Source organism: Peromyscus leucopus, chromosome 23, assembly GCF_004664715.2.
Source record: "Peromyscus leucopus breed LL Stock chromosome 23, UCI_PerLeu_2.1, whole genome shotgun sequence".
Lineage (NCBI taxonomy): Eukaryota > Metazoa > Chordata > Mammalia > Rodentia > Cricetidae > Peromyscus > Peromyscus leucopus.
Window position 1 is genome coordinate 13,230,423 of NC_051082.1, and position 19,203 is coordinate 13,249,625.

Here is a 19,203-nt window from a genome sequence, read left to right on the forward strand (position 1 = left end):
TGCAGCCCAGGGCGGCTCTGGCCAAGTCTGTACCTGCTGTGCCAGTTGACTGGAGAGAGGAGGACAGATCGGCCCACCCCTGGGGACACCGCCCTGCAACCCCATGCCATGCTGCCAGGTGGGTGCCTACATCCCGGCACAGGCAGGGGGCTGCGGAGAAGCGGCCTCCACGCTTTAACAATGGAAGAAGCGTGGAAGCGCTTCCAGGCTGGGGGGATGTTTTAATCTGCGTTCCACTGTTCCAGAAATAACAACAATAGTGCCTGCTCTGTAACCTTTTATGTAAAACGAGGAGACGCCCTCACAGGATGAACCAAGACGAAGGTACGGTTAATAATACCGTAAGTGAGGTGGGGAAACTGAGGCACAGATAGAACGACCTGGCGGGGATCACACTGGGCTGGGACACTCCACGTACACCAGCTGGCCATGCAGACCTGTACTGATCAAGAAAGACCTTCTCCATAACAAACGAGAAACAGCCAGCCGCCCTGGCGCTGTGCAAATTTCATCTTACAGCCAAAGCAGTGAGACTCAGAGGAGCCGACGGATGTGCTCGAGGCCACACAGCATTTGGAGCCAGACTCTGGATGCACGCACCACACATGGGCCGGGTTCCCTGCACGTGGCAAGGGGCCTGACTTCCACTTTGTGACATGTACCTCCCTCCCCCTGTCCAGTCACTGGCTCTGCAGAGGGAAGGACCTATTGCGGGCAGACCCACGCAGGGGAAAGATTCTCCTGGCTGGGAGCAACTGCGTAGGTAGCCACTGGGCCCCCCTGAAGAGTAAAAGGGTGGGTTGTATCCCAAAGAGGACTGAGCCATCCTGACCATCTCCAGGGCTGGAGATGCCTTCCTTGAAGGAGCTGCTGGGGAAGCCTGGGGACAGGGCAGCACTTGTCGGTCATGGGGCCACAGCAGCCACAACACCACAGACGGCAGCGAGCAGATCTAACCCTTCCCAGCAGGGCCGGGTGGAGTAACAGAGCCACAGCCCTGGACGGGCATCTGGGACCGGCTGGGGTGCAGCCTGCCTGCCCCCCCTCAGCCTACACCAGCTTTCCAGGGCCAAGCAGGTTCATGGCATCCCCGCTCTGGCAGGAGCCAAAAGAATGCCACGTGCACACACACATGCAGCTCACATGTGTCAAACACGCTCACGTGTGCCCACACCATCACTCACCCACAACGCCCACACACTGTGCACCCACACAGCGCAACGTCCACGTGCCCTGTGCGTGCACACATGTTCAAAGGCACCTTACCTATACGCACCCTTGTACACGCACACCGGTGTGTGCTTACACACATCCATTCCCTGAAACCCACATACCTGCAGCCACAGGGACCCACAATTACAGACTTATGTCTCCCCAAGGCCACACGGGGTGCAGAGTGCAGACCCATGTGTAAGCCACACCCATGGCCACCTCCTGAAGACAGGCACAGACCCCAAAAGCCACAGCTCCTGAACACACAGGCACGGGGACAAAGATCCCCATCCCATATCACAGGCAGGTGACTCTCAAAGCCATGATCTGAGGGAGAAAACCATAGAGCCATACATGCCCCCCCACCTCTCTCTCTCTCTCTCACACACACACACACACACACACACACACACACACACACACACACACGCACGGCAGGCAGGACACAGACAGATGCAAGGACACCAGCCTTGCATCCTGCTCACACACCGCATCCTCCTGCACTCACCCTGGGCAGCTCTGTCCTCCCCAGGGCCACCAAGGCAGCAAAGGTCCGGTGACAGCCGGTGACAGCAGGGGCGGACGACGGGCAGCGTGAGCCCCTGCGAGAGAGCGGAGCTGAGCGAGGGCCGTCTGCAGCCTCGGCACATGCGAAGAATGTGCAAAAATAAATGCAAAGAGGCTGCTGGCGGCCCTTCCCACAGGACTCGGAGCTGACGCAGGTTCTGCTCCGCAACAAACATCACCCTTCTAATTTTAAAGGCAGTGGCGTTACCTCTTGGGCGCTCGAGGCGGCTAGATGCCACCTCGCGCCCTGCGCTGGCCACCGGCAGGGCCAGGCATCGATGGGACCCAGGCTCCGGCCCTGGGACCCCACTGGTCACTAGAGTCTAACCTACATCGTTCCCGCCGGCCCCGCTAAGGTGGTCGGGGCGACCGGAAGCCCCAAATCTACAACCATACCCCAACGTCCCCCCCCCCAAATCGTACCTCAGTGAGTTGGATCCCTGTGGCCCCGGCCCTGCTTTTCACAGGAGCACCACATACGATGGCAAGATCAGAAGTGGGGGGGGGGACAGGCTGTAAACTGGGGCTCCGTGACCCACTCACCTGCCTGCACGCCATCTCATTTCACTCATCCCTACAGGGCCTGATCTGGACCCAGGAACCGCTCAGATGAGAAAGGAGATCGCACCCGGCCCGAGATAGTGGTGTGGGCTGTGCGGACGAGTTTCCGAACCAAGACCCCAACATGCTTGCTTAGCTGGGGCCTTCCTCCAACCCTGGGGGCCCCAGGCCCTCTGGGCTGTGACTCTGCCATAAAGGCCACCCTGGCCTTGGCTCCCGCTGCCTTCTCCCGCTGAAACATATCCAGTCACCTCTGAGCCTCCGTGCCACATTGTACCCCAGCTGGAGGGGTCTGAGATCCTGTGTCCAACAGGACAGCCTCGCTCCCATCTTTACTGGGATGCATGGCACAAGCTGCTGTTCCCCCATCCAGGACTTCCATGCTGGCCAAGCACCTACCCACAGCTCTTGGGCCTCCCAGCTCCCGCCAGCCAGCTTCCTCTCCCTGCCTCATTCTGGGTCTATCTGATCCCGGGATTCCCTGAGGGCAGCCTGCAGTGAACCCACTAGATCTGGGTGGTCGATGGATGAATGAGTCAACAATCTGGGCACAACGGGCCCAGAGCTTAGGTCTGGCGTCCACAGACGCCAAGAGAGAACCAGAAAAGGCAGAAGCCGGCAGGGACACACTAAAAGGAGGAACGCGACGTGGGCTTTTGGCTTTTACCTATTCTGCCAAGGCCTACCAGGTCAGACCCCCTACATGCCTAGCGGAGATCTCTCTGTGGCTCTGACCGAGCTGTGGGGACCCTCAGTCTCCAGGCTTAGGACCCTTGGACACAGGCCTGGCCCCCGCAGGAGCTCTGCTCTCTATGGTGACGGGAGAACTCTCTGCCAAAGGCCACGTACACCGGCCACCACGGCTGCCGCTTGAGCCACAGCTCCCTGGAATGAACTGACCAAATGCCCAACCCTGGGTCCAAACCACACAAGAAAGGGAGGCCCCTCAGCCCCAACACATGCCCACCGGGACCCCAACGCAAGCTCCCCTGAACCCCAATGCGACGCATGCTCACCTGAACCCCAACAAAATGAGAAAGAGCCTGCGCTGTTCCTGGTGCCCAGCCTGAAGTCCCTGGGTGTCAAACGACTCCAGCCCTGTGCCTGGACCAGCAGCATGGGGCTCCTGTGGCTGTTTCCAGTCCTGGCCCCGGGTGCGGTGGAGTGTGGTGTCCCCGGCCCGCACTGAGATAGGCAGGCTTCCCCGTTATCCCGGTCACAGCAGCCTGTCTCAGTTATCTGGCAACCCTGCCCCCCCAATGCAGCCTAGACACGTTCATATGCATTCGTTACTGCTGCCATGATTAATATAACTTTTAATTTCTCCCACTGCTGCTGGTGCCCTGTGCCTGGCTTCCCACATTCGTTTGTTTTTAATAAATAAAGACAAAAAAGAGAGATCCAAGCGTCTTTGTTTCCTCCCTGGTGCCCCAGGCTGAGGGGGAGGGAGAGAGCTGGGGAGCAGTGTGGAATGGAGGGGGGGGGGGCCAGGAAAGGAGGCCGGAGGGAGGTGAGTGGTGAGACCCTTGGGCCCAGCCCAGAATAACGTGGGTCTCACCGCATGGCCACCCCTGAGGCTCGGGTGGCAGGCACAGCTGAGGGCCCCACAGCAACTTCCTGGCCGGGGCAGGAGGAGAACTCTGCCACGGAGGTCAAGATGGGCTCCCTATGAGAAGGCACAAGGAGGGTGCTGTAGGCAAGGGCCTACTTTTCAGATTCTCAAGCTACCACACGGGCAGCACCAGCCTGTGGCCTGGCCTCCCTCATTCGAGCATGGCGGCCACCGGGACGGTTGCCCAGGACAGCAGTGGGGTGGGGTGGGGTGGGGGAGGAGCCAAGGTCAGCAGCTATGGGAATGAGGCCTTGGGTCATCTCCTTGCCCACGCTGAAAGGCTCTACCTGGGACCCTATGCGGGGTCACAGGGGTATGACCCAGGCTCCCTGGGCAATTCCTGCTAGTCCCACTGATAGCACCAACAATCCTAGGGCTGGCACTCACTCACAAGCCTCTGCGTTCAGGGTCAGCCATGCCCCAGGCACTCCGACCTGGCCCCAGATGCACCTGAGACCCTACAGGAAGGGATTCAGCCTGATGGCAAGAGGGGTGATGGAGGGGGGTGTGCTGAGCCACCCTCACCCCTCAGGCTCCACTCTGGTTCCCTCCAGGCCAGATCTGGGGCCAGAGCTCTGACTAAGAATGTACGGAGTCCACTGGTCCAAAGTATCCCCAACTGTGGTTTCAAGATACTGGGGGGGGGAGGGGGAGCTAGGCATAAGGGTCCACACCTTTAGTCCCAGCACTCCGAAGGCAGAGGCAGGTGGAGCTCTGAGTTTGGGGCCAGCCTGGTCTACATGGTAAGTTCCGGGATAGTCAGAGCTACATAGTGAGACGTTTTCTCAGGAGAAAAAAAACCCATAAAGATATTGGGAAAGGGGTGACCGTGCCCAGAGGAGACAGAAGCCATGAGCCTCCTGGGGCCACAGAGTGAGCGACCTCATACAGCACTGGTGACGGACAGCTCCCAGGATCAGCAGGACCATGAGTACAGAACAGCCCTGAATGCTCCTCCCCAGGAACCTCTCACTTGCCCCTCAGGACAGCCCCCCCCACCCCCCACCCCCCACCCCCCCCCTCCCGTGGAAAGTCACAGGACACCTTACAAATGAGGAAACAAATGGAAAACAGCCAGACTCCAGTATCCTTGCCTCCATTTCAAAGACCAAGACCAAACAACAACAACAAAAAAACCCAAGACCCCCTCCAGGGGGCAGGCCACTGGCCTGAGGATGCATAGCTGGTCACTGACCAGAACTGCTCCAAACTGTCTCTGAGCCTTGTGCGCTCTCTCTCTCTCTCTCTCTCTCTCTCTCTCTCTCTCTCTCTCTCTCTCTCTCTCTCTCTCTCTCTCTCTCTTCAAGACAGAAGTTCTCTGTGTAGTTTTGGTGCCTATCCTGGATCTCACTTGGTAGCCCAGGCTGACCTTGAACTCACAGAGCCCAGCCTCGTGCTCTTAAACACAGCTATCCTCTCCCCCAGGACACCCAGCAGGGAGTCATTCAGCAAAAGCTGCCCATGAGAAATACCAGTGCTGGGGGGAACTCTCAACAAGGCTCCATCGCTCCCAAGGTGATATGAGCCACAGTAGCACCTTGCGGAGCACCCCACTGCCAAGCAAACTGGTCCACACTTCCGGTCCCACAGACAGAACAGACCCACACCACAGAACCCCACCATCTTGCCGCTGTTAACAGGCCCCGCTGCTAACCAGAGCACGGAGAAAAGGCACGCATCTCAGATCCACGTTCCCAGCACCAACAACGCCCCTCACCTAGACTCTCTTGGCCATGGGTGACGGTACAGTGGCCGGGAGCCACGGTCTCCCCGGTTCTCCCGTTCTCACAGCTCTGAGCCCTGGTGATCCTACCATGTTGGGCCTGACCACGCCTCCCACCAACTTTCCTCTGTGATGTGGAGGATCTTGGCTCCCATGGCGATGTTGCCGGCCACTCGATCCATCAGTGGCCAATACTCACTTAACCCAAGGCTACCCAGGAAGCCCTTCTCCGCGCCCTCCCCTCCCGGCTGGGGCCTGCAAGACACACACCTGCTCAGGCTCAACCCTGCAGACACAAGGTTGGCAGGCACAGGAAATAAAAGTTCCAAGCAACTTGAGTTGGGCACAAAGATCCAGCCAAGCTCCCATTTCATGAGGCAGAGTTTGGCTTCCACCAAATAAAAGCTCCGCAGCCACTGGTAGGAATAAGGAAGACAAGACATCTCGTGGGAGGCGTCCCTCCGAGTCTTAAGAGAAAAAGATATGGACAGGTGGCTGTTTTGCCCAAAAACTAACCGTGGGGACTTGTTCCCTAAGAGCAAAGGCATCTGTCCCGGAAGTTTCTAGCCCGGGACTTGCTGCCCCTGCCGAGCTAATGACTTCAGCATCTTAGACAGTGGGGTTATTTTTATTTTCTCGAAGTGGGTTTTTTTCCCCCACTACTTTTAGATGTGGCAGACGAGGCCTGTCTATTATAAAATATTTGTTGCAAACACACGCGCGAGTGCTCACCCCCGCCCGCCCCAGGCTCAGCACCCCGCACACAGTTCCCATCCCTGTAAAGATCTCAAGTTGTGGTGTGAGGGAGGGACAGGGAAGCTGAGACCTGCTAGAGCGAGCCGGGGCTCATGTCACCTTCCTGAGACCTGGAGTGGTTCCGCTGCAGGGGAGGGAATCTCATGACTCCACTGGAGGAAAGGTCACTTTATGGAGAGGGAAACTGAGGCACCTGAGGAAGGGAGACACGCTCAGATGTGCCTGCGTTTGAATCACGGCTCTGCCACTGGCTGGCTGGGTGGCCTTGCGCAGTGAACCTCACCCTGCCTGAGCCTCAGCTAACGCTGTCTGTAAAACGGGGTGGCCACGGTCTCCCCGCTCACAGGACCCCCGCGAAGAGGAGCCTCAGAGTTCCCACTGTGGCTTTATCAGTAAAGAGCTCAGCTCAGTCCTGCCGGCCCATCCTCGGCAAGTCACTGGCGGGGTCCCAGAGGTGGGGCCGAGTTCCTGAAATCAGTGGCTGTCACTGGGGTCGTGCTTTTTCCAAGTCCTTGGACGCACCTACCCCTGGCGTGAGAAACAATGAGTTTAAGACCTTCGTTGCGTGCCAAATGTCTCCTGATGATGCTGGGGTCGGACTGAAGGGTGACCCCCGCCCCCCCTCTCAAATTCACATCTTCTCAGAACCCCGAGATGCGGCCAGATTGAGGACTTTGGAAAATTCAACGGGTCAAGTGAAGGTCGCCTACGGGGCTAGGGTGACCCCACTCCCGTGAATCTGGCCTCCCAAGTGGAAGGAAACAGAGGTATGAAGCTGGCAGAGGGTGCCAGGGAGAGCGGAGGCGGGGAAGCCTGGGAAGCCAGGCCCTGCCTTGGCGGCCAGGCCTGAAGAACAGGGACAACCTCCCTGGAGCCCGAGGGAAGCATGGGGTCCAACACTGCTCTGCAGACCATTGCCTCCAGACTGTGGGTGCACATGGCGCCCAGTCTAGCCTGCAGAACACGGCCAGCAGCTCTTCTACACAGAGCTGGCGACAGATCTCTAGAAGGTTCTTGGGGACGTCGGCATGGGGGCTGTGGACTGGCTGGGGCAGCCCACCTGTACTCTCAATGTCCCTGCTACATGTCTCCCTGGACTCGGGTCCCTACACCGGGACCTTGACCTTGGCTAGCCTGGTGCCAGCTTGTTGGCTCCCGGCCCTTCCTGGAAAGGAGTGTCTGAGTCAGATCCCTTCCCTGTCACCCCGAGGTGTGACTACCTCCTCTGCAACCTGAAAAGGCCAAATGGGGCCAGCAGCTCCCGCCCAGGCCATCCTCTCTGTGCAGACTTCTGCCACCTCACAAGGTGACTATGCCGACTCTGTGTGTGTGTGTGTGTGTGTGGTATGGGTGGTGTGCGTTGTGTGTTCAGTGTGGTGAGGTGTAGGGGGGTGTGGGAGTGTGATGTATATGCATTGTGTGGTATGTGTATGTCCATGTGGTATGAGAGAGTGTGTGTGTGTGTGTGTGTGGTATGGGTGGTGTGCGTTGTGTGTTCAGTGTGGTGAGGTGTAGGGAGGGGGGTGGGAGTGTGATGTGTATGCATTGTGTGGGGCGTGTATGTGCGTGTGTGGTATGAGTGTGTATGTGTGTGTAAGTACGCACGTGTGTCCACGTATGTTGTGTGTGTGCACGTCAGGACAGCCTTGGGTATCATCTTCAGGCATGACACCCCTCCTTTGGGACAGGGCCTCTCACTGGCCTAGTACTCGATGCTTCAGCTACATCCGCTGGTCAAAGAGCCCCAGGGATTCTCAAGGGTCCAGCCCACCAGCACCGGGGGTTACAGGTGCGTGTCCCCCCGCCCCCCCACACACACACGTCCCGCTTCGTCTGTGGGTGCTGGGATCTGGACTCAGATCTTCACTCCGACTCGGCACCGGCCATGTAGATGCTTTCTTCTTGAACTAATTCACGCCTCCTCTGAGAGGAGGCTGGCTGCTCAGGGGTGGAGAAGAGCGGGCAGACGCCGGGGACCCCAGCCTGGTGACCTACAGACTAGATCTCAGCTCATCTAGAATTGGCCTACGGAGCCTGGCCCCTGGGCCACTGTACCAGGATGGGGGACTCCAAGAATACAGTAGAACCAAACAATCACCCGCTGTCCTCCAACCCCAGGGAGCTGGGGCTAGGAGAGGAGACGACTCTGACTGAACAGTACCAGTTCCTCCCCTCTGCCTCAGTTTCCCCACAAGCATAACAACATCCAACAAAACCCAGTGACGTCCTTGCGTGAGGTGAGAGGAGGGAGTGGACGGGACTGAGAACAGTTCCCTCAGGACTAGCCAGGCCCGGAAGCCCAGGCAACTCTACCCGGGACTTCCGACTCCCAGGCCTGGGGAAGAACCTTCTCATCATGTGCAGGCTGTGTGTCTTCAGGCAAGCCCTTAAGTACTGTTTTCTCTTCTGCAACATGGTGACATTGCCATCTCCCTCACACAGCTGTCCGAGACGCCCGTGAACAACTGGACAACCAGGACGCAGGCTCAGTGAACCTAGAATACGCCGTGGCCACAGCACACACGCTTCCTCCCTGCTCCAGCTTCTCCGGCTTTTCTAAGAAGGTCACTGAACGAAATCCTTGAGGGGCCTGGTGATCCAGGCCTGTGATTCTAGTGCTTGGGAGGCAGAGGCAGGAAGATCAGGAGTTCAGGGTCATCCTATGCTACCAAGGGAGCTCAAGGTCAGCCTGGGCTACATGTCCCCTTGCCTCCTCCACTCAAAAAAGGAGTTATCCAGTTCCGGGCTCAGTTCATCCTATATAACTGAGACAGGGTTTCTCTGTAGCTTTGGAGCCTGTCCTGGAACTCACTCTGTAGACCAGGCTGGCCTCGAACTCACAGAGATCTGCCTGGAACTCTGCCTCCTGAGTGCTGGATTAAAGGAGTACGCCACCACCGCCCGGCCCCATATAATTCTTTATTGTCCCTTCCATGTTGTTCACACACTAACATTTCACTCTTGTTTAGTAATGAGCAGCATACTGCAGTGTGGATATAACCACAGTCCAACCAAAGGCTGGATGTACATGGTACATAGATGTACCATGGTCATATAGATAGACCACTGTCTAGCCAAGGGCTCACATGATACCACAGTCTAACCATGGGCTCACATGGGCATACCACTGTCTAGCCAAGGGCTCACATGGGCATACTACAGTCTAACCATGGGCTCACATGGGCATACCACAGTCTAACCATGGACAAACATGGGCATACCACAGTCTAACCATGGACAAACATGGGCATACCACAGTCTAACCATGGACAAACATGTGCATACCACAGTCTAACCACAAGCTCACGTGGGCACACCATCATTAGCCATGGGCTCACAAGAGTACACCACAGTCTAGTCACAAGCTCACAAGAGCGCACCACAGTCAGGCCATGGGCTCATGTAGATGTACCGCAGTTTAACCACAAGTTCACATGAGCATACCATAACATACCATAGGTAGGCTCCCTGGGAATACCACAGTCTAACCATGGGCTCACTGAAGACCAGCTGGTTTCTTTTCTATCTCGGGCTCTTGGGCACGAAGCTGCTGAGGACAGGTTTGGGTCATCTTATTCTCTGAAAGACTGCCTTTGGTTCTTAGACCCTCCTCCAGGCATGTTTGTTCTTATTAATATTCATTTTTAAAAAATTACTGAGCTCCAACTACGCCCAAGTGCTGCTCTAGACGAAGGGATGTCAAATCCATGTGTGTCCCCACCGCCCCGCCCCCCCTTTGCTAACACAGACTCCAAAGGCTGGGTAGATGGCGCATGGCAAGGCACCTGAGCACCGAGCCATGGTGGCCAGAGAAGGCAGCACACACCTTCTCCTGAGGGAACAATGCCCTGTCTGGCGTAACACTCACCACCCACAGCAGCGGAAGGAAAGTTCTTCAGCATACCATTTCACCGGTTTTGAAGCGCCAACCTCACGGCCGGGTACCAACGGGAAACTTCCTTCTCAGTGTCCCCAGCATGCCAAGAGCGTCATAGGCAGAGGTCACTTCTGACCCTCACAAGCCACCAAGTCCCCCAGAGGGAGTAGCGCCACCCCATCCCGTTTCACAGAAGATGATACGAAGGGCCCCAGACGCCAAGGGATGGGCCAGATACGCAGCTGGGAGGGCCAGAGCCAGGCTCTGAAGCTTCAAGGACAGAGGCCAGTGACTGGAACAGAGCCCTCCTCCTCCTCCCTGGCCCCCCCCCTCCTCCACCTGTAATGTCAAGTGTCTTTCTCTCTCCGCTCTGCAGGCTTCATTAAAAGCCCCGGGCAGTGACTGTTTCCAATATCCATCAGACGGCTCCTCATTAACTATGAGAGATCTAATGTTGATCACCTCAATCAATATGTTCCAAGCTCTCATCAGGAAAAGAAAGAAATCACCAGGTCAGCCGAACCTGCTCCCTCTGATCAAAATGTCTCCCCCGCGGCCCGCACCCCAGGCCACGCAGTCCCAGGCATCAGTGGCCTCTGCACTTCACCCGTCCATGAAATCATCATGGCCCGTAGCCCCGCCCTCTGGCACTCCCCTGCTCTCAAGGCCAGACCGTGGCAGGAAGGGAAGATACAGCTTGACACACGGCCAAGGTTTCCGGCAGGAGTGGAAGGCATGACCTTCCTTACCGACAGCTTTCCGGCAGCTGGTGGAGGTGGCAATCACCAAGACCACTGCTGTGGACCCTCGGCTTGCCGCCACGGCTGTTTCAAGGACCAAGGCTGCAGGCCAGACTACACATGACCCAGACGCCTGCTGCAGCCTGCCACCACATCCCTGGTCCCTGTGCTCACACCACCCACACGCCTTCCAGCCTACACTGGGGCTTAGAGAAGGTTCTCGGGCACCCATCACTAGTGGGAAATCCACTCGGTCCCAACTGGAAGGTGAGGGGATGGCAGAGAACAATTCTCTCTCAACTCCGTGTGTTAAGGAGCCTCTGACTTCAAACAAACAACTGAGGACCTGGTGAAGATTGAGCCACACCGTTGGGGAAGGAAGCAAGGGTGTGGACAGACTACGGACAGGCGTGTTTCAACTACAATGGTTAGGGACTGGACTCTCCCTCCGGGGGAAGTGGGAACTGAAGGAACCAGCTGGGGGAAGGCAACCTTGGGGAAGGCGATGGCGTATGCAAAGGTCCTGTGGCACAAACCAAACCCAGGCGATGTCCGAACCAAAAGCATGCAAGGTATTTCTTTGGCTTTTATCCCTTTTTGCCCTTACAGCGCACTGGCTTCCTGATGCTCTCTAAACCTTGCAAATGCTTCCCTCTGCAGAGAAGGCTTCGGGCAGCCTTTCCAGCCCACCCCCAGACTCATCAGCAGGCTTCAGACCTGGGCTGGTAGCTGTTTAATGACATCGCCTGGGGGCGATGCCTGATGTGACCTCTGCCCATCACCATGGTGTCAACATTCCAGCGTGGGAAGTTCCCTGCTACCCCTTGATGGACAAGCAACAGTGAGAAGATGTGAGGACAGCCCTGGCTTAGTCCTCCCATCTTTGAGGACTTCATTTGTATTAGTGGGGGACACCCTCAAAGGCTACCACTCAGCTAGGAAGCAAGAAGAGAAAGGGACCACGAGTCCCCAGGTGCCCTTCAAGGGCATGCCCACCCGTGATGGCACTTCCGCCCACTAGGCCACGCCACTTAAAGGTTCTGCCACCTCCCAACACTGCCTCAGGTGGAGGACGGAGCTTTTAATAGAAGGGAGACTAGAAGACCTTCAGGCCAGCACTGTGGTGGCCACCTGAGGTTCACGGTCTGTGCCTTTTTTCCGACTTCTCCTCCTCTGAAGGCCAGCTCCAGAGGGTAGGGACGCTTGCTGTAGGGCCGAATACAGTGGTTCTCAACCTGGGGGTCATGACCCCTCCTGGGGGGAGGGTGTGTGTGTCAAATGATCTTTCCACAGGGGTCTCAGTCAGACATCCCACATATCAGATCCTCTTCACATTGCAATTCATAGCAGTAGCAAAGTTATAGTTATGAAGTCGCAACAAAATTTTATGGTTTGGGGTGGGGGTGGGGTCGCCACCACATGAGGAACTGTGTTAAAGGGTCGCAGCGTTGGGAAGGTTGAGAGACACTGGTCTAACACCAGGAGGGGCTGAGGACACAGTACGGCGGGTGAAGTGTCTGCCACACAAGCAAGGGGACCTGAGCTCCATCCCCAACACCTGGGTAAAAAAGCCAGATGTGGCCGGGTGGTGGTGGCGCACGCCTTTAATCCCAGCACTCGGGAGGCAAAGCCAGGCGGAGCTCTGCAAGTTCGAGCTCAGCCTGGGCTAGAGAGTAAGTTCCAGGAAGGGCGCAAAGCTACACAGAGAAACCCTGTCTCGAAAAACCAAAAACCAAAAAAAAAAAAAAAAAAAGAAAGAAAGAAAGAAAAAGAAAAAAAGCCAGATGTGGTCATGTATGTCTGTGGTCATGTATGTCTGTGACCACAGTGCTGGGGACATGAAGACAAGTGCATTCCTGGGGTACCATGGCCCGCCCGGGGTTCAGCAAGAGACCCCCGTCTCCCCCCCCAAAAAAAAGTAAGGCAGAGAGTAATTTAGGAAGACCCCCGACTTTGACTTCTGCCCTCCACATGAATGTGTACACATACACACATGCAGATAAACACATGTACGTACACACATAAACATAACGATTCATAAGATGATTAGATGCTAAGAGGTTGGGGCTGTGGGAGGAGGTGGAGGGGCACATGGGGGAGAGAATGGAGGGGTGAGTAAGGGAGGGCACCAGAGGCTGCCCTCTCCAGGCCTTGGTGACTGAGAGGGTGCTTCTCTGTATTTCTTCCTACCTTGATGGAAGGCCCTGGAAGGTTTCTGAGCAAAGAGACTGTATATCTTTTTGTTCTTGTTGTTTTCTGAGACAGGGTTTCTCTGTGTAGTTTTGGTGCCTGTCCTGGAACTCACTCTGTAGACAGGGCTGGCCTCGAACTCACAGAGATATGCCTGCCTCTGCCTCGCAAGTGCTGGGATTAAAGGCGTGCACCACCACCGCCCGGTGAGACTGTATATCTTGGGGTAGTGGATGGAGAGGAAATCAAGGGGATCAGAAGCTGGAGCTGCTGCGGGTTGTCCAAGTCACCCCAGTGGCTGGGAAAGGGAGGGGACATATAGGAGCCACACTGGAGAAGGCCCATCAGGCCTTGGGAGCAACCAAGGCCCGTAGGGATGCCGGCTGGGCTCCCAGGAACCCCCAGACCTGGCATCCAGCAGGGGGCACCCCTGCGGAAGGGACCCCAGGGTGGCTGGGTGAGAACCGGGCACCACGGCCACATGCCAACATCACAGCCTGACTCATTCCCCCAGGAGGCACAGCAGTAAAGCCTGCATGGCCCCTCACCCCGGCCTGCTTTTAAAATAGAAGCTTCCTGTGAAACTGCAAATAATCCATCGCCCAGAGTCCTTAAAACGTTCACAGGTATTTAAAATGCTATACAATCAAGTTCGCAAAAATATAAAGTGTAAGCGCTAAGCTACTTTAATGCCCTAATTAAAACAGACCGCTTCTGCCGGAGCCTCTGTTTACTATTTCCGTAATCGCCCCTGGCCTGTTCGCAGGGAGAAAGGGAAAAGAAATCCTTTTTAAACTGGCCTTAAAAAGAGGGAGAGGAAAAAAAAAAAGGAAGAAAGAAAGAAAGAAAAAGTTTGCTCTCTCAGACAACCACTCAACACATCCACAGGCTGCGAACTCTGGCAGGAAGGGCATACAGACCCTCTGTCCCCTGGTGGCCCAGGGTTCCCTGCCCCAACCACCAACCTCTCTCCCCCCCCCAGGACTCAAGCAGATACCGCGGTGGGCTCTCCTTAGAGTCTGTGCCAAGGCCCCCACCAAAGCCACCTAGGAAGAGTAAATTCTCTGGGTCCCAAGTGGGTCACCCCGAAGCTGCTGCCTCTTCTTCCAGGGTCCCTGCCAGCCAGCCCCAGGGCTCCCAAAATACTACTCCCCCTCCCCTTTATTCTGGAGGGTACATCGGGGATCACACACGACCAAGGCATGGTTAGCTGTACCCCATTACCAGAGGACAATCCCATGAGCGCTGGGCTGGCTTCTGCGGTGTGTACACAGCAGGTGCCTACTGAATGTCACGGGGAAAGTCCTTTTCTCCTAGACCTCCTATCTGTCCCGTTCAAGACTCATTATGCCTCTCTGAGAGACCAGACCCAGGGCCCATCCTCTGGGGAAAAAGCTCCCAGGAATGGATGACTGGGCGGCTCCATGCTCTGGCCCACTCAACCCTAGAAAGGGTGGCCTTGTTTTGGAAAAAGCCAGACACATGGTCACCAGCAGGTGGAGGGTCTGCGGACTCTGCTGGCCGCCTCCTGCTCCACTACTGCTGCCCAAAAAACAGCCCTCCACATGGTGGCTCCCATGGCATCTGCGGTCACCCTGACCACCACGGGGTCCTATCCTCACCCTACCCTGTCTCTCCTACTGCTGTGTTTTTTTTGGGGGGGGGCAGCCCTACCCGCTCATGTGTCTGGGGAACCCCCCTCATCATGGGAGTTTCGGGGGAGCGGACTTGAGCTGAGGTTACCACGGTGGCCTGGGTCAGGTCCTCTGGACACCACAGCTTAGGCTGAGGATCGAACCTACGTCTCGGGGGTCTCCACTGAGAGCAGCTTGGCTTTTCAGGCTACAGAAACAGGTACCCACAGCTGATGGAGACCCCCACACACCCCGACCCCACCCTCACCCCGTACGGGTACTGAAGAATCGCGGGCTTCAGCGGTGGACCGAGAACTCAGAATCTGCATCGGCTGACGGCTGCCAATGTCTAGGCGAGATCTCAGCATCCGACTGAGGAAAAACCTGCTCAAGGGCTCCGGGCCGTCACGTGAGCGGGCAATGCACCTGAGCTGGCTGCGGCTGGGATGACATCAACGCCTCTCATTCCTCCCCTGCACAGGAGCTTAACCGTGTGTCGACTGTGGGCCGGAGGCCACAGCGGGTGCCTGGCACACGGCGGCGGCACGCAAAAGAGAGAGTCCCCGCCTTCCCAGAGCTGGCATTTTAACGGGAGGCATCCATCAGAAGTGTGCAAAGTCCTACACGTAATTGTGCTGAGAGTGAAAGAGGGTCAGGAAGGTCCAGCCGCGCCACGTGCATGGGTGTGCAAAGAGCGCTGCTTGGGGGGGGGGGGGTGCGGGAGAAGACAGGTGTGAAGTTCCTGTCATTCCCATTGTACACCCAAGAAACCGAGGCCCAGGAAACCTGATCCTGGCGCGGGTCACAGGGAGTGAGTGCAAGTGACCGACCGGTAGAACCACAACCCAGGGCTTCTAACACTAACTCAGCTGGCTCTTCCTGCTGAGGTCTCTCCAGGGATGATGGATCGCCATCCCTACCAAGCTTTGGATTAAGAGGCTGTGGGAGGGAGGAGTCCTTACCCAGGATGCTCCAGGGGCCACGGAGTTCATGATTTTCATCGGGCACTATGAGGAGGATGAGCCCCATGGGGAGGACAGCAGCTGCCCCCCCCCCACAGCTGCAGGCTGGTGACCCTGACCTTTGACCACACAGGGGGAGCAACAACTCCAGGCCCAGCTCTGCACGACCCTGCTGGCCCTGCAGGTGCATGCCAAGGTATGTCCCCAAATGACAGCCTCAGTATAAAGAGCAAAACAGGCCTTCCCAAGAACCCCCTCCCAGGGACTCCCACCGTCTACAGTTCCTGATGAGTTCTTCTAGAAGTTTCTATAGTGAAAGTTGCTCTAATTTGCTTGTCTACCTACCTGAGCCCCCACCCCACCCCCAGCGTGTGAAAGGCATGCTGAAAGGCGCAGGCCAACCTCACACTCTCTGCCACTTGCTCCCAGCTCTTGAGTGTGAGGGAAGACCTGAGGCCTCACCGACAGAGAAGTAATGTCTCACTAATGACCCTCTGCCCCCATGGACCAAGGCCAACACTACAGGTAGAACTGGTCCCAACACCATCTCCTCCTCGGCCCCTTGACCAGAGACCAAAACAGCCCCATCCCTCCCTCCCTGCCCCCCAGGCTGTCCCCAGTTGCAGCCTGATGTTACCAACTCTAGTGTTTGTTGAATGAATAAATAAAATGACCCAAAGCCGCCACGCCCTGCTCCCCTAACATCTCTCTTCGGCGAGAAGTTTGGCACCCTTGTTTGTGGATGCTATTTCAGGACCCTCGCGGGGTAGGGCCAGGGAACCCAGAGATCCTCCACCCCCAACCAATGCAATTCGCCTTTGCCTGTCCACCCCCACCCCCCCCCCCACCCCCACCCCCAGCCACAGCCACAGCCACAGCCGGAGCCAGCTCTCTGTTTCCTCTTCCTCTCATGATGTTACATTAAGCAAAATTTCTTCATTGGCAAATAAATGCTCTCTCCATCAATAAGCACGATGACTAAATCAAACCGTTAGCTGCCACTCTTATCTCTTAAACAGACCCATGGATTTCCCAAGTAATCAGAAAGGGAATCAAACGTTGCCATTTGAGGTCAGAGATAACCCGGTCAATTTCTGCCAGGAGGAGGGAGTCGGGTGGGCCTCGGCGTACTGGTCCCCCCCCAAAAAAACAAACACTCCTGTAAATAAAGCCGGCCTCCATCCTGCCTGCACAATGCGCTGCTTATTGAGTGAGTCAGGTGTTTGGCTGATTAAAAATTGATCCATTTCAAAATCTAATCAACAGAATAGGATTCTTTCATACGTTATCGAGAGAGCTGCTGACATCGAAAACCAAACCTGTTATTAACCCATGAACTCCAGTGACCCGCTCCCTGCCGCTCCCAGGGACCGTAAATTATTCAGTGGTCCACGACCCAGGGGCCGCTGGGCCTGATGGATTTAGACCAGGGCATCGGTCCAGGGCTTTGGGTCGATGGCGTGGCCTCACCAATCCCCGGAGGCCGGGGTTCAAGACACACGGGGGCCCCAGTGTCACGACTCTGAATACATTACTGGCATCCGCTGGGGCCTGGTCTAGGCTGTGCCTTTGACTAAAAAGCCTCTCTGAACAGGGCAGGCTGGCCAGGGCCTCTGGGGATACAAGGCTTGGGGAAGGCCATTTCTGATTCCCAAGTTGAGAGGTGATTTCCCTTGAGCTACAGAAACGGAACGGATAAAGATGGGAGGGGGGCGGTAATTTGGCAAGCGAGGCCCAGCAATACTATGTCCTCCAGATGTTTGCCTCCTCATATAAGGAAGGCTATTTGGGGTACGGGCCAGAGGTGTCCAGAGTCTGCTGGTATGGTGACTGGGGCCCCAGGGTGGCCCTGGGCCTTCTCCACCAATTTCCAAGCTCTCTGACCTTGAATCAGAGCCTTCCTGAAGAGCCAAATCTTACCAAAGCAAGATCAAAGAAAGGCCTTCCATCACTTCCTCCTCCTCTCCCCCTTCCTGCTCCCCTCCCCACCCCTCCCCCAACACACACACACACACACACACACACACACACACACACACACACCCTGTCAGTTGACATTCTGCTGAGCAAGGAGGGACTCTTAAGGGCAACAAGGCCACGTGAATTTGATACTGCAACTTCAAGGCCTGCGTCCCACAGCTGACCCGATGGGAAGGGTAAATAAAGGAGGAGGAAGTGGAAGGGTCTTCAGCAGGGCTTGGAAGCGGGAGCAGGGGTGAGTGGGGCCGGGGAGTGTTGGCCTGGAGACTGAGAGAGGAGCCCAGGGGAGCTATGGCTCCCTGACCTGGGCCTCTGGGAGAAGCAAAGTCAGGGTGAGCTGAACAGTCTGAATCTGGCTGTGTGAGCCAGTCAAGGGACACAAGTTTCCTGAGCCTCAGCTTTCTCATGGGTTCCACAGAGTAAATAAATAAAGGGCCAGTTCTCCGGGTCATAGTTCAGGATGGGTGGACGGAGGACTGACAGGTGCTGGGAAATGACATGGCAGGGACCCCTAGAGTCCTTGACAGGGTCACCTGCACACCCAGCTGAACCCACCCCACCTCCTCGGTGCTGACCTTTGTAACAACTTGTGCTCCAGGGCACGAGAGTCTAGTGGGAACCCCTGAGGTCCTTCACCATATGTGATTGAGTCTGAAAGCCAAGCCCAGGGTTCAAAACCCAGCTCGATCACTTACGGGCCCTGTGACTGCAGAAAAGGGAACTGCCCTCTCGGGGCTTCAGCACGCCCCATTAAAACCAGGATGCTCCAAACACCAGCCTCTCACATGGCTGGTTCACTTAGCAGCAAGCCCTTGACCCCAGGCCCAGACATCAGGCCTCTCTGAACCAGGCTCCTCAGTACTGAGGCCTACAAGGTCATGGTGCTCTTCCCACCATCCAGAGCAATCCTGACCATCAGCAAGCACAAACGCCAAAGAAAGCATCACAGATATTTCCTCAACACATGCACAACACAGCGTCAAGAGCACCCCAAGGACTTCCGTGTCCCCGGCCACCAAGATGCCTGAGCATCCAGCAAGCCACTGAGATGTTGACTCTGGCCACAGACCCCTCAGGACCTAAGAATCTGCTCTTAACCGATTCTTCTATCTGCAGCTGCCCCTGAATCTGCCTCTAGGCTCCAGACCGACCACATCATGGGCCCTTTCGGGGCAGTCACTACATCCAGCGGGTGGTGGCCCACAGCAACACAGATACCCGCCGGACCCCGAGAGCCAGGCAGGAGACAGTACCAAGGTTAAGGGCTGTGGCAAGATGGCTCCCTCTACACAAAACCCAGCCTGGCCAGGCCTGGGACAGAGGGGGTCCAGTGAGGACGGAAGGAATGAACTGATAAGCCTGAAATCCCTGAAGCTCCGAGACCAAAGG

The 19,203-nt window shown here is 56.5% G+C and overlaps 1 protein-coding gene across 5 annotated transcripts in view; it reads right to left on the reverse strand.

The window, feature by feature from the left end:
• Positions 1-19,203, reverse strand: part of Cux2 (cut like homeobox 2) — a 188,665-nt gene that overhangs the window by 144,456 nt on the left and 25,006 nt on the right. The gene's annotated exons all lie outside the window — the stretch shown is intronic.